The 13,979-nt window shown below is 49.0% G+C and overlaps 1 protein-coding gene across 13 annotated transcripts in view; it reads left to right on the top strand.

Moving 5' to 3' along the window:
- ATP2B2 (ATPase plasma membrane Ca2+ transporting 2) overlaps nucleotides 1-13,979 on the top strand; it is a 388,403-nt gene that overhangs the window by 79,816 nt on the left and 294,608 nt on the right. For 9 of the 13 annotated variants that reach the window (XM_054481331.2, XM_054481347.2, XM_054481339.2 and 6 more), the window contains 2 exons: nucleotides 7,967-8,011; nucleotides 11,020-11,115. The gene's annotated coding sequence lies outside the window, so the exon portion shown is untranslated. Of the gene's footprint in view, nucleotides 1-7,966; nucleotides 8,012-11,019; nucleotides 11,116-12,414; nucleotides 12,452-13,979 lie in introns of those variants that run through there. The other 4 variants (XM_054481334.2, XM_054481332.2, XM_054481336.2 and 1 more) reach the window with 2 other exon arrangements.

The following is a 13,979-nucleotide window of genomic DNA, read 5'->3' on the forward strand; positions in this document are numbered from 1 at the left end:
TCAGCTTGAGTCACCTCCCTGATGACCCTGGCCCAGGATCATCACACAAAGTGGGCCCCATGATGTAGCCCCTCCTCCACCCCCCCCCTTTTTTACAGAACCTATCTCAGGTGACATTTCCTACTTATATGAGTGACCATTTGATAAATGGCCATCAGACTGTGAAGGCCACAAGGTCAGACACTAGGTCTGCCTTAGCTCACCACCACATTCCCAGAGCAGGGTCGAGGGCCTGGCACATGGTAGGTGCTTAATAAACATTTTGTAAGTGGGGAAATTCATAATGAAGAAGATCCAGGCTCTTCCCTTGTGGTTCACAGACTGGAAGGACAGTAAGCTAGCATCTATTACACCCGACCTTGCACAAGGATCCAGCGAGGGGAGAGGTCATTTTTCTCACATTTTGGAGCATGATGAGGCTCAGAGAGGCTGGGAGAACAGGCCCAGGGTCACAGGCTAAGAAGTGGCAGGAGCAGGATCTGAACCCAGGACTGGCTAACCCAGGAGCCTCTCCCTCCTGCCCCTGCCCTGTCCTCCCATCTTTGTTTGTCCAGGCCTCCATATTACAGTTTTATATATGAAGGGAGGCATCCCTTAGGGTACTGAGGCCTTGACCTCATGTCACCAGTCTTTCCAATACTCTCTCCTTTACATAAGCTGGTCCCAAAGGCAGAGCGAGATGGAGCCCATGCTGATGCTACCCCCGGGGACCACTTGCTTGTCTGGCTGGCTCTGGCACATCTCCTTGCAGGAAAGCACCCGCCTCTTAGAGAAGCCCAGTCAATCTGACAGATTCAGAACCTGCCGTCCACACTGCGGGGCATGGGGAAGCTTTGGCATCTGGCAGGCCTTAAAGGAGCCACAGGATGCTGGAAGGGTGAGAATTAGTTGACTCACCCACTCTTGTTTTACACATGGGGAAATGGAGGCCCAGAGAAGGAAGACAACTCATCCAAGTCTGGGGAGTGAGTTTCAAAAACAAATGAGAAGCCCGGGCCCTGGACTCCTGGGCAATGTCATTTATGTTTGCCTCAGTGTCTCACTGGTAAATGAAAAGTATGTGTGTGTTTGTGTGTCTGTCTGTCTGTCTGTCTGTCACTACCAGTCTATCAAGGTAACTGAAATATCACCATTAATTCTTTTCCTCATAGAGAACTTTCTGCTCGTTCTCTAAAGGAATGAAAATAACCTTGGGTAGGTAATGGGACAGGGAGAATCCTAAGTCATCAGCCAAATTATTTATTCATTGACATCTCCATCCATCCATTTATTCACTCATCCTTTTCTCTTCCCATCTATATCTCTATGTATTCATTTATCAGCTTCTTCAACCACCAATTCATCCACCAACACATCCATCCACCAATCCATCCATCCACCAACCCATCCATCCATCCATCCATCCATCCATCCATCCCCTTCTCTCTCCATCTGTATCTCCATATATCCAGTTTTCTTTCTGGCCATCCATTCATCCATCTATCCTTTCACCAGGTTCTCACTAAGCATCAATTCTGTGACCGGCTCTGTGGGGTAGAGATGAAAAGGCTCACTCAGTTCCAGCCCCTGCAGAGCCCCCAGGACCCTGGCGGCAGCAGATCTATGAGCCCACATTTCCCCACCCTTGTGAGGATCACACCGAGAGAGACATTCACATCCTGGCCTCACAAAGAAGAGATGACAAAGTGGAAAAAGGCTGGAGTCCCCAACCCTGAGCCCTTTACCCTGCCTCAGTCCTTTATAACGAGGTGTGTGTGCTTGGGCAATGCCTCTCTCTTCTGGGACTCAGTGTACCCATCTCTGCTGTGGGTAGGTTGGACTAGATGAGAGTTTCCCAAACTCCAGTTGTTTCTTTCCCTCCCTCCACACCTGGAGATCAGAACACCTGTACTAAAAAGTACTGAAAATCTTTATTCAAATGAGCTCACTTTTTTTTCAACCAAAATAAACTTATTTTAGAGTGAAACTTTATTGCTACCATAAATGGGAAAAAAATGGTAACAGCTGTCATAAATAGAAAGTAACAATTTAAAAAAACTTTAGAAAAAGAAGGCAGACTGCTGATGCTATTAAATCCTGGGTGGATACTGCATCCTACCAGTGGAGGTCTGCTCTCCTTGTTTAAGAGAGAATTTAGCAAGCGTCGGGGAGGTGTTAAACATACGATACGCACACTAAACTCAGACTTTCTCCTTGGAGAGGTGTCCCAGAGTGTGCCTCCCATCCTTGGGTGGCAATGGGAGGGGGTCCCTGCTGAAGGGTCCCTGAGTGTGGGGGCACCACTCCTGCCACAGAGGAGTAGCCCTGGCTCCATCCTGGCCACTCTCCTCCAAGCCTTCTGAACGCACCCTGGGCCCGGCCCCTCTTGAGAACTCAATACCTCCCCCTCCTCCACAAACTGCCCAAGAAGCCAAAGTTCAGGAAGCCATGATCTGGATTCTGTAACTCAAACTGGGGAGTATCTGCGTCAAATCCTGGCCGAGTAGGAAACCAATATGGGAATCTGAAGCCATCCCAATCGGTACCTCAGCGGGTGCCAGGGGCAGCCCATCACTCAGAGAAGGCCCTGACCCTTTCTTATCTCCCCTGCAGCTGCAAGACTCCTCCCCCTGGCTCCACCACCCCTCACCCTCTCACTCTTGACCCAGGCCCCCGAAGCCCATGACAGCATAGGGTCCCAAGGTGTGGCATTTTTGAATGTCCCTGGGGTACTATCAATTATAATCAGGAAAAAAAATGTGTCTCTTAGCTAGGCCAATGCCTTAAGTACCCACAGACTGTTCATTCCCCTGCAAGGCAGGTGGCCTCGTGGAGCCAGAGACTTGGTGTAGCCAGAATACCACGTCCTCACCTCTGAGTTTCTGGGGCCTGCTGAACCTCCTGCAGCAACACTGACATCAATGGTATTATTTACTTGAAAAATTGTTCCATTTTGGATTCAGATTTCAGAAGGACATTTGAAATACCAAAGCTGCCGCCACCTCTGTTAAGGACACAGAAAGGCCCGCTTTCCCATCTGGCCTTGGCTCCAGCCTGGTGCCATGGTGGGGGTCGGGTATCTTTGCACCACCAAGCCCCCACCCCCACATCTGAACAGCCAAGCCAGAAAAGTCCAGAAAAGGGAAAACATTTAAAAAACACAACATTGGGCTTTGCCTTAGAAAGTGCTTTTCCTCTTTAGTTAGTAGTTACAATCTCTTATACAGGTCTTACAACTCATTCATTCATGCATTCATTCATTCCACCAGGGCTGATGTTTGACTGACAAGCAGGGTCAGGAAAGCCCTGTTGGTTATTTATAGCTAGTGTCCCCCTTGGCACATGACAAGGTCATGCTGCTTGCTAAATACTTAAAACCTCACCCCTGTGTTCAAAAACATTGATTGAGCACACAGTGACATTTCAGGCGCTGAGATTGTCAACCCCTGGGACACACCAGTGTCCAGGCACAGTCCCTCCTTCAAGAGCGTATGGCCACCACAGGCAGAGACACACCCACCAATGCAACACAGGGATTCTTGTGATGGAGACCCAGACATAGCACCTGCCCTGAGAGCTAGAAGAGGCAGGGGGGCCTCATATCTCGGCCAGAAATAAAGGAAAGACATTTTGGAAAAGTTACTGAGGGGGTGAAATTCCACACCTTAGACTTACTAAATCTCTGAATGACAGAGCAGGAAGGTACCTGAGAGATCTTTGAGGCCACCATTCCCCAAAGTATATTCTAAGGAATGCTAGTTTATTCCAAAAAAGGTTTCAAGGTCAAGTTAATATGGGAAATACTGGGTCAAACCAAACTATGCTGGTTTCTATGATGCAGGACTTATCAGAGACTTAGTCATTGCCTTGTGAAATCTACAAGGGGGATGGGAGCTACAGGAAGCTTCTTGAAAGACTAGTGCTCCCCAGAGCTCACTCTGAGTGACCCTAAGCTAGTCCAACCCTTTTTCCACAGACAAGGAACCTCGGGCCCCAAGAGTGGCTGGCATTTGCTTAACATCTCACAGGGAGTAGAGGGTGGCGTTGGAATTAGAACCCAAGCCTTCTCCCTTGGAAGCAGGCTGTTTAGGGCATGTTGTTTGGGCCTTGAGTGCTACTGGCACGTGAGAACAATGAGGTTCATGTGGGCTGAAGCAATCCTGGGAGGCTTCCTGGAGGAGGCAGAACCTGTGGAAATCCTGGGGCTCCTGGAGCCAATGACTCATGACTTTATTGACTGAACAGTGGTATCACGGAGAACCAGGTACACACTGGAACCTCATTGCCACCCAATTTTCCTAGAGAGACTTTCAGGATGCAGGCAGGCCTTCCACCCAAGGAGATGTAGTCCCTGGACTTTCGAAGGATAAAAGTGCTTGGAGGTGTATTTTCATCTTCAATGAGGCCTCCCTGATTGCCACCCCAAGTTAAAATGATCCCTTGCCTCCACTCCTGATTTCTTCCCTTCCATTCTTCCTTTCAAGTTTTGTTTTTGGGCTGTGTGAGATCCTCACTAGTTTATAAACCATTTGAAAGTAGAATGGGTGGTTTATTCTTCCTTGTTTGGTTGTTGATCAAGAACTCAGTCACCAGTTAGGCACAGTGGCTCAGGCCTATATTCCCAGCACTTCGGGAGGCCAAGCTGGGAGTACTGCTTGAGCCAGGAGTTCGAGACCAACATAGCAAGATCCCATTTCCACAAAAAACATTTTTTAAAAATTAGCTGGGTGTGGTGGTATGTGCCTGTACTCCCAGCTACTCAGGAGGCTGAGGCGGGAGGATCACTTGAGGCCAGGAATTTGAGGTTACAGTGAGCTATGGTTGCACTACTGCACTCCAGCCTGGGCAACAGAGAGAGCCCCTTACTCAGAGAAAAAAAAAAAAAAAAAGAACTGACCAAGGCCAGGCAGAGTGCTCAGTGTTTTCCATACATCCTTTCCTTTTACCTTCACCACTGCCCTCTGCAGGAGTTGTTTTTACCCCCATTTTATGGAAGAGAAAACTGAATCTCAGGAGGCTGAAGTGACTTGCTCAAGAACATGGCCCAGGAAGCTATGGAGCCGAGATTCAAGCCCAGGCGATGGTTTCCCTTTGCTGACTGACCTGTGAAATTAGGCCCACCTGAGTCATGGATAATCCCACGGGCATCCTGCTCTTCTGGGGCAGTGGCTCACCTGGGCCCTGATCCTGATTAAAGCCTCTGCAAGGCCCCCAGGCCATGCTCTGAGCTCAGCCCCATCCCAGCTGGTTGACTGTAAGAGGATCCAGGGTGAGAGGTGCGGTCACCTGCAATGTAGAAGGGTGAGAATCATAGATTCCAACAGCTGGGATGGCTTCAGCCTCCCGCATCCACTGCCTGCTCTGCTTGGACGTGCCCCTGGCCTTCTGGGGTCCTAAGCTCAGTTACTCACATATCATTCCAGAACCATCTATGTTAGAAGTCAGGGGATTTTTCCAATTTCACCAATTACTTTCCATCCCAGGCCTTCACCTTTATTTATGGACAGAAAAACCTGGATGCAGGGTTCATGGCTGCTGTCAATGCAGATAAAATTTTAACAGTGGTGACATCCAAGAACCATCCTCCTCACACTCCTGGTTTAGGCCAGGGGCTGGGGTCTCCTTTCTTCCATAATTAAAAATTCACTAGTGAGGACAGATTGCTCATCAATCTTTCATCCCAACAGTCCCTGTTGGAGAAGATGGGGGCACCGCTGATAAAGACAGACCTGGCCGCCCACAGCTCTAGGATGACACTACAGTCTACAGGAGTTCAGGGCCTTGGGTAGAGAGCAGGTGGGCCCAGGGGAGCCTGGGGAGGCCCCTCGAGGACGGCTGGAAGGTGCTGGGCGTGACAGGTGGCCAGTTTTCAGCTTTCTGCCTCATATGGGCATCAGGGAGACATCAGGAAGAGGCCCACAGAGGGTCAGCAGATGAATGTGTGGAGCAAAACAGTCAGAGGGCGTCTCAATGATTGTGCAGCTAGTGCTGCTCCAGATAAAGCTTAATGGGGCACTGCGTGTGAGGGCTTCTGCACAGGGCCAGCCCGGGAGCACAGCCTGGTCAGCGATGCTAGTTGTTCTTATCGTCGTGTCGACATGGTTGCTTCTGTGCTGTGCGTGCCATGTAACTTCTCTGGGACTCAACTTCCTCATCTGTAATGTGGGAGTAATAACAGTGCCCACCTCATGGAGTTGCAAGGAGGAGTACTTGCTCAGGTGTTTTAGATTTTAGCTTTGCGCCTGCTCAAAGGAACCCCTCCAGGTTGGCCTTATTAGTAAGATTGCTATTGTCAAAGGGCGCTAACTCCCCGTCTCCTGACATGGCCGCAGCCTCGTGGATCCCAGGCCAGAAGGAAGGGACAGCCTGGTGAGCAAACAAAACACTGGCACTGCCACTCCCTGGCTGTGTGGCCGCTGCAAGCTCCACCCTTCTCCTGACCTCAGTTTCCCCATCTATACAAAGCAGGTGCTGGAGCTGATGATCACTTCCAGCTCCAGGTTCCAAGAAACCCTGCATTTGGCTGCCTCTTGTTGGGCTTGTGTTTTTCCCAGAAAAGATTTGGGGCGGGGAGCTCTGGGGCTCCCAAGCTGGCCCCGTGACTGCTCTGTGTTGGCCTCGTGGCTGTGTGTTCCCTGCAACTCTGCTCCTGGATCTCTGTGAACTCTGGGATGGGCTGTTTTTCTGGGAAGGGGACAGGCTGGCTCAACAGTGGGAGGGATTTGAAGGGTGTGCAGTAGAAGAGAACAGGATGGAGGGAGGGGGAAGGGAGGATCAGGGCCCAGCAAGCTCCAGGTGCTAAGGTGAGGGTAGCAAGGGCGGGGCGCCAGAGGACAGAGCAAAAGCTCAGGCTCAGGCCAGCTGAGCAGCACAGCAGGGCTCAGGAGGGCTCGGCACCAAGTGCCCAGTGCCAACTCATAGTGAGGTAGAATGGAGCCTTCAGACACTTTTCAGGACCTGGTTAGCCCTGGATTGGGGCCTGAGGGTGTGAACCCTGTGAGTGAGTAGGACACAGGGAGGCAGGGCCACTGTGCTGGATGCCTGCCATTTGCCCCTCAGGATCTGCTCAGCACTGGTATCCTGCCTGCTGTGTGTCCAGGGAGGTGGCTGGTAGGGGCTGCACCAATGGGCTCCCTCTCCCTCTGGCTTCATGTTAGGTTTGGCCAATGAGAAGCTCTGGTGAGATATAGAGTGACTGGGAGAGAAGTTAGAGTATGTAGCCTCCCAACTCCCTCCCTCAGGGTCAGGGTCCCTTGGGCTGGCTGCATGCTTTGATCACAGGTGACAGCTCCCATCAATCATCTGCTCTGAACAGCCCTCCCCGTTCAGCCGCCCTGTCCTCCCATCTCCTTCAGGACTAGGGGTGCAGGAAAGGAATCCCCCCTGCTTTCACTTGTCCCGGGAGCTGCACCATCCTTCCAGGTTTCCCTACTCCTGCCACGCCTTTGTAGAGTTCCTTCCTTAAACCCTCCTCAAATGACAGGGATGCCCCCAAGTCCCTGACTGATTCAGTCCCCAGAGCCACTGGCCAGGGGTATTAGAAAGGGCCCCAACCCCAGACTTTGTCTACAGCCTGACTTTACCTTCTCACCCTTGATTTCTCTAAGGGACAAGCCGAGCTATCTTCCTCCAGAGTTCCCAGTTTGTATGTCTGGATCCAGCAAAGGGAGGGGAGAGGGGAGGATGCTCAGCCAAGCCTGGGAGATATATCTCCAGGAAGGAGGCACAACTGAGCTGTGCAGGTCACAGCATCAGACACCAGAGCAGAGGGGAGCCCATCCTGCTGGTACCTGGCCCAGAGATGCAGTCCTCCCCAGTGGAGCCAGAAAGCCTGACTTTGCATGAAATCCTCTGGTTTCTATACTGGGATTGGCTCAAATAGTACATTTAAAACTGTTTCAGTCAGATCTGAATCCCTGGCCCCCAGTTTGTGACTTGGAAAATACAAGCCCCCTTAACGTGCTTTTCTGCTCTCGTTTTCTCTTAGGGTTCCCTGCACTTAGAGCGTGGACTGTGAACCCCCAAGGAGACGGTGAGTGTGACAGCCATGAGCCCTGGTTCACCTGGGGGCACCCGTAGAAGCCCACTAGCATCTGTGTGCACCCAGAGCTTCTGGCAGCCTTGATTTAGAAACGCCCAGTTTGCAAACCGCCTCTCTGCGAAATCATCCAGACCAACTGCCCAACATCCAGCCTCCCTAGCCCACTTCCCAAAACTGAAGCCCTCGGCAGTGGCTTTCAAAAAAACCTTCTATTAGTAGAGGAGGAGTAAAGGCAGAAGCAGGTCTGAAAGCTGCAGTTCGGGCTTATTTCCAGCCGGTGACCGCCTCCCCGTCCTCGCAGAGCCTACGCATTGCCACTTTACCTTGGTGTGATATTCCACCAAAAGAGAAGTGCGCTTGGCTTACTAAATGTCCTTTTGAGATAAAGAGCAATATTCCTGTGTGGGCTCTGTGGCTGTCATATCTGTTATTCACACATCAGTATCTTTTAACGCCATCAGATGGTTTTTCTATTACTATCTCCCTGAGGTCAGTCCACTGAGGGGCATTTTTGGTTTGAAGCCTTGAGAAGGGGAAGCCTGGGTGGGGCCTGGGAGCCTGCAGAGGTCTTTGGAGCTCAGTGGCCTTTTGAATTGAGCTGGCTCTGGGACCACAGTCTTTGGCCCCTGTCTTGGGTTGATGGGGCCACTGTGGGCTAGCCTGAAACCCTCGCCATCATGGTGTCCCTGAAAAAACAAGCTTGAGGCTCTGAACCATCTGTTTACAAACAAGTCTTAGGAGACACAGCCCCTTTATACTGGGGGACTATCTGGGAGTTCTCTGGAATGGGCCACAGCGGATCCCCTGCCAGTGCCTCCGGGGTGGCACTTCCCTGACAGCCTTGGGGGTGGGTGTGTGTGGAACTGGCTTCCTTCCTAGACTGAATTAGCCACTGCTCCAAGGTTTGACAAGAGAGAGCCTGCCCCACCCAACACCCCCTCCCCACAGACCTGTCACAGTGTCCAAATCACCACCATGCTTGTCACTCCTTGGAAGAGGATGGGGAAGAAACCTTGAAAACTTCCATCAAAATATCATCTATAGGTTAGCTGTGGTTACTTCTAAGTTTAGAGATTATGGGCAATTTGAGTTTTCTAAGTTTTATGTAATAAGCACATGTTTCTTTCATGGTTTTTTCCCAAGTGCTCTCTGGGGAGGTCTAGAAACCCATGGGCATACATGTGTGTTGTAGAAGTGATCTGACTAGATTGGCCCCAGAAGACAGCAGGGCTCTGGGAACTGGGGCATGGGTACCTTTTGATGGAAAAGCAAAAGGTGATGCTGGGGAAAGACTAAAGAGCCGGCAGGGGTGAAGCATGCCTCCTCCTCCGATTTTGCTGCCGTTGTGAGCTAAAGACCCAAAGCATGATAATTTTCTGAAAATAATGTGGACTTGATCTGTCACTTCTGTTCCACTGCTCATCACCTCGATAGCCTTGTCTCTTCCTCTCCACACTCAGCTCCTCCCAAGGCAGGGCCTTGTCTCCTTGTTCATGCCTGGGGCCCAGTGAGGTGCTAATTTGCATGGGAACTGGTATTTGCCGTGCCCTACCATGTGCCAGGCACAGTACTAAGGATCACCTCTTACATAGGTTCATCCTGAGAACAAGATGCAATGATTATCCCCGTTCTGCAGGCGAGGAGACTGAGGCTCAGAGAAGTGAAGTGACTTGCCCAAAGTCACTTGACCATTAAGACGCAGGACTGGAACCCAGTCCATCTGACTTCAAATACCTTGTTTTGCCACCATATCCCCGCAGAAATAACATTACGTTTGTAAAAGACTGGACAATGGATAAAACAATGTATTCATAATTTTACTTCCCTGCCACGGCATGTTTGGGGTATTTTTGCTCTCCTTCCTGCTTTTATCTATATACGTATTTTCTTTGACACAGTCTCATTAGTGCATCCTTGTCTGGGCTGTTACACAGTTGTGGCTATTCTAGTGGGGTCAACACAGCAATGACGGTTTGTGTCCCAGATGAGCAAATGGCCAGGTGGGCATGTTGGCCGTCACCTGGTGAGGGTTAGGTGGGCCACACCAGCTCGTGTTCCCTTGTGGCACACACCAGCTTTGCGTCCTCCTGGTCCTGCACACCCAGTACCTCATGTTGCTGGCAAGATAGGAAGGCAGAACAGGACACCAGGGCTGGATCTGGGAGCCATCCTGCTGCTGCCCTGCTCAGCAGCTTGTCCCTGTGTGAAGACCAGCACTCTCAGACCCTCTGGAATAACGGCTAAGCCCTTGGTCTTTGGAGACAGGCAAAACTGAATTTCAATCCTGACTGCTTCCTTCTCAAGCTATGCATGGCCTTGGGCACGTGGGTGACTCTACCCCTTTGGGCCTTCATTTCTTCCTCTGTAAGATGAGTGTCCACTCCACAGAATGCTGAGAAAACAGCCAGGCCGCCACCTTTCCTTCCCTTCCTAAGTAACCAGGCTCTCACCTGAAGGGCAACTTCATTTTAGCCGGGGATGGCTGTCACTTTCTTGTGTTGACTATAGGCAGGTAGCTTGGGTTTTATTTTGTTTGTTTCTTTTTTACTTTTGGAAGATGTCTAAAATTATAACAGAAGCCCTGGGAATCTTTTAATATGTGTGATAAGAAATTGTTATACCCCTGAAAGTGGCATAACCTACTAGAAAGTTTTAAAGGCTTTTACAAAGGTTCCTCTTTCAAAATATAAGGAACTAGTAATTTCACTTCTAGGACATTTGCCCTGAGGAAATAACCCAAAATGCATAGAAAGATTGATCTACAAGGATGTGTATCACAGCAGTATTTATATTAGTTAACAATAGGAAACAATGTGAATGGCCAGCAGCAGGGAACTGGGAGTCAGTTGTGGCAATATAGATCGCAGAAGAAAGATTCTGGGCAGCCATCGAAACTGTTTGAGATGAATTTTTAATAATGAGGAGAAAATGTTCACATTTCAGTATTAAGTGAAAAGTCAATTTGCCAAAATTAATCCAAACTGTATTTTTTTAAATAGGTAGACAAAAACAGAAGTAAGCAAGAGAGAAAGAAGTGGGGAGAGAGAGAAAGAGAAGATAGAAGAAACAGATACAAAAGTGTGGGAGGATAACAGGTGACTTTTTTTTTTCTTTGTGCTTTTCTGCACTTTCTAAATTTCCCCCAGTGGAATGTTCACTGTTTATATAATCACAAAGAGGAGTTAGAGTTAAGAAAAAATCCTCTGCCCCCACCAATGTGTGTGTGTGTGTGTGTGTGTGTGTGTGCATTTTGTTAGTCAGCTGTGTAAGAAAAATGGTTATGTTGGCACTTTTCATTCTAAATTGCTCTTTTTCTCAAAAACAAATTTTTTTATTCAAAGCCAATGTCAATGTCACATAGTCTTCCTTCTGTCCCTGGAGCTGCAGTTCTGAGGGAGCTGGCTTTGGGGCTGTATTCATATATTCATGTTAGGGCTGCCATAACAAAGTACCACAGACTGGAGGACTTAAACGACAGATTCATTTCTCACAGTTCTAGAGGATAGAAGTTTAAGACCAAGGTGTTGGCAGGGCTGGTTTCCTCTGAGTCCTCTTTCTTTGGCTCCTAGACAGCTGACTTCTCCTGTATCCTCACCTTCCGAATATGTCTGTGCTCAAATTTTTTCTTATAAAGACACCAGTCAGATTGAATAAGGGCCCACCCTAACGACCTCATTTTAACTTAATCACATCTTTAAAAACCCTATATCCAAATATAGTCCCATTCTGAAGTGGCGAGTGTTAGGATTTCACCATATGAATTTGCGGGACACAATTCAGGCTGTAACAGGGACAGCTTGTTCCTGGCAACCGAGACCACTTATTTTGCAGAGCACTGAACTTGGAGCTGTAGTGGGATCGGGGGAGGGAGGTAAGTGTGGAAGGAAAACTCGTGTCTCCATCCTTAATAAATCTCTGGAGAGGTGTGATGCAGACACCTAAGTAGGTGGTGCACTTGGTTACCACCTTACCTTCCCAGCAAGACCCAGAAGCAACAGTACAACCATCCCAGCTGAGCTCGTCCACCACAGAGTGGCTGCTCAAGGCCATAGCAAAATAGTTCATCCTGCAAACATTAATTTTACTAAGAAACTCTCATGAAGTGAGAAGCAGTGAGTTAGAGATAAACAATTTGATAGTCGAAATGGGCTTCTGGACATTAAAACCTGAATATAAAAAATAATTTTTCTTAGCATCAACTCCAAAGTGATTTTGATTTATAAAATCAGTGGTGGAGAGAAGGACTAGGATGAGCAAGTTGGATGTGGATGGTGACGGTTGCTGAGTTTAGCAGAAACAAAGCTTCACCTCTGTGGACCTTGACACTAGCTTAAAGGTCCTTCTGTCCCTTGTCAGCTGACCTTCTTAGATCACTGTGGGTCAAAACTACTCTGAGGGGCTGGCCGTTGGACTGTTGGAGCTCAGTGTAAGGTGAGAGTGTGGCAAAGATACCCTCAAATATCTCTGTAAATGTCTTCCTTCCTGTCTTTGCCTAAAACCAAAACTTGGAGTCATCCTTGACCCTCCCTTGTTTTCTGCTCGTGTCTTGACTGTCATTGTCTTCTATCTACTTCCTGGGGACATCACAAAATCCAGGTCACCGCCATGTCTTGCCTAGACCGCTGGGTCAGCCTCCTGGTTGCTCCCGCTCCTACACCTGTCCCTGATCACCCACCCCATGGCAGCAGCCAGATGGGTCCTTTGAAACACAGATCTGCTCACATCACTCCCTGACGGTAACCCTCCAGTAGCTTCCTGATGTCCTGAGGCTAAAATCCAAGCTCTCCTGACAATAGTGGCTTAGGGTGCTTCCTGCCTTCACCTCTGGCCTCTGATCCCACCAGCCCCCTGCTCTCTATGTCCAAGTGATGCTCAGCTTCCGTGTCTCCAATGCTTCTCACTCACCCTACTCACAGGGTAGAATCCAGGACCGTGCATGAGATCCTGGAATTGAGGGGACAGTTGATTGAGAAAACAGCCCCATGACATACAACAGCTTGGTTTCAGCATTTTTCTCTTATTCTCTTATAGCAAAGTCTCTTCTCTTAGCAGCTTTTCTGGGAGACTGAAAATTGGTCACTATTCCTAGAGGTCTACTTGGTACTGACTCTTTATTTCTTGCCTAAACGTCCTGGGACTCCCTGCTCTGGTAGACGTTAGCAAGGGAGTCAACCAAATAAAGTCCTGTGGGCCTGCTTCCATCCTGCCTCTCATAGAACCCTCATACTGGGACACAGGTCGGTGGTATTACCATTATCTCCACTCTACAGACAACAAAACCGAGGCACAGGGAGGGGAGGCCACTTGCCAAAGCTCACCCAACTACGATGTGGGAGAAAAGATTAAAACCCAAGTCACAAGACTGCACATTCAGTATATTTTTCTCATTTGTGTTTCTGTGTTTAATCTTGTGGTGATTTTTGAAGGAAATGACCTGGCGTATTGTGCTTTCGGAGCATCTGTTTGTTACCTACTAACAAAGCACTTTTTCTCTTGAGCTCAAGCCGTTGAAACTGTACAGCCCTACAGCGATTCCTGCCACATCTGTGTAAATAAATCCCTATAACAACCAGCTGGAAAGCAAAACGTTCCATGAGGTACCAGATCATTTGTATGATACCTCTTCCAGCTGGCCAGTTTTCTTGGTGGCATGTAATTTATTCATTCATTCAGCAAATACATACGGAGCCAAACACTAGGAATACAGCAGTGAACAAAGTAGACGTGGTTCCTGCCTTCAGGGAGCTGACATTCTCCCAAGGGAGATGGACAATAATCAAATAAACAAATGCATACGTAATATGCCGTAAAGGCTGTCAAGAAGGATACAGCTGGGTGAGAGGAGAGATGGGGAGGGGCTACTTTATATAAGGTGCTCAGGGAAGGCTTCTTGGAGGAGGTGACCTTTCAGGCTGGAATGAGGGAATGAAAACCAAGAACAACATTCCAGGGAAAGGGA

Source organism: Pongo pygmaeus, chromosome 2, assembly GCF_028885625.2.
Source record: "Pongo pygmaeus isolate AG05252 chromosome 2, NHGRI_mPonPyg2-v2.0_pri, whole genome shotgun sequence".
In the NCBI taxonomy this organism is placed as follows: Eukaryota; Metazoa; Chordata; class Mammalia; order Primates; family Hominidae; genus Pongo; species Pongo pygmaeus.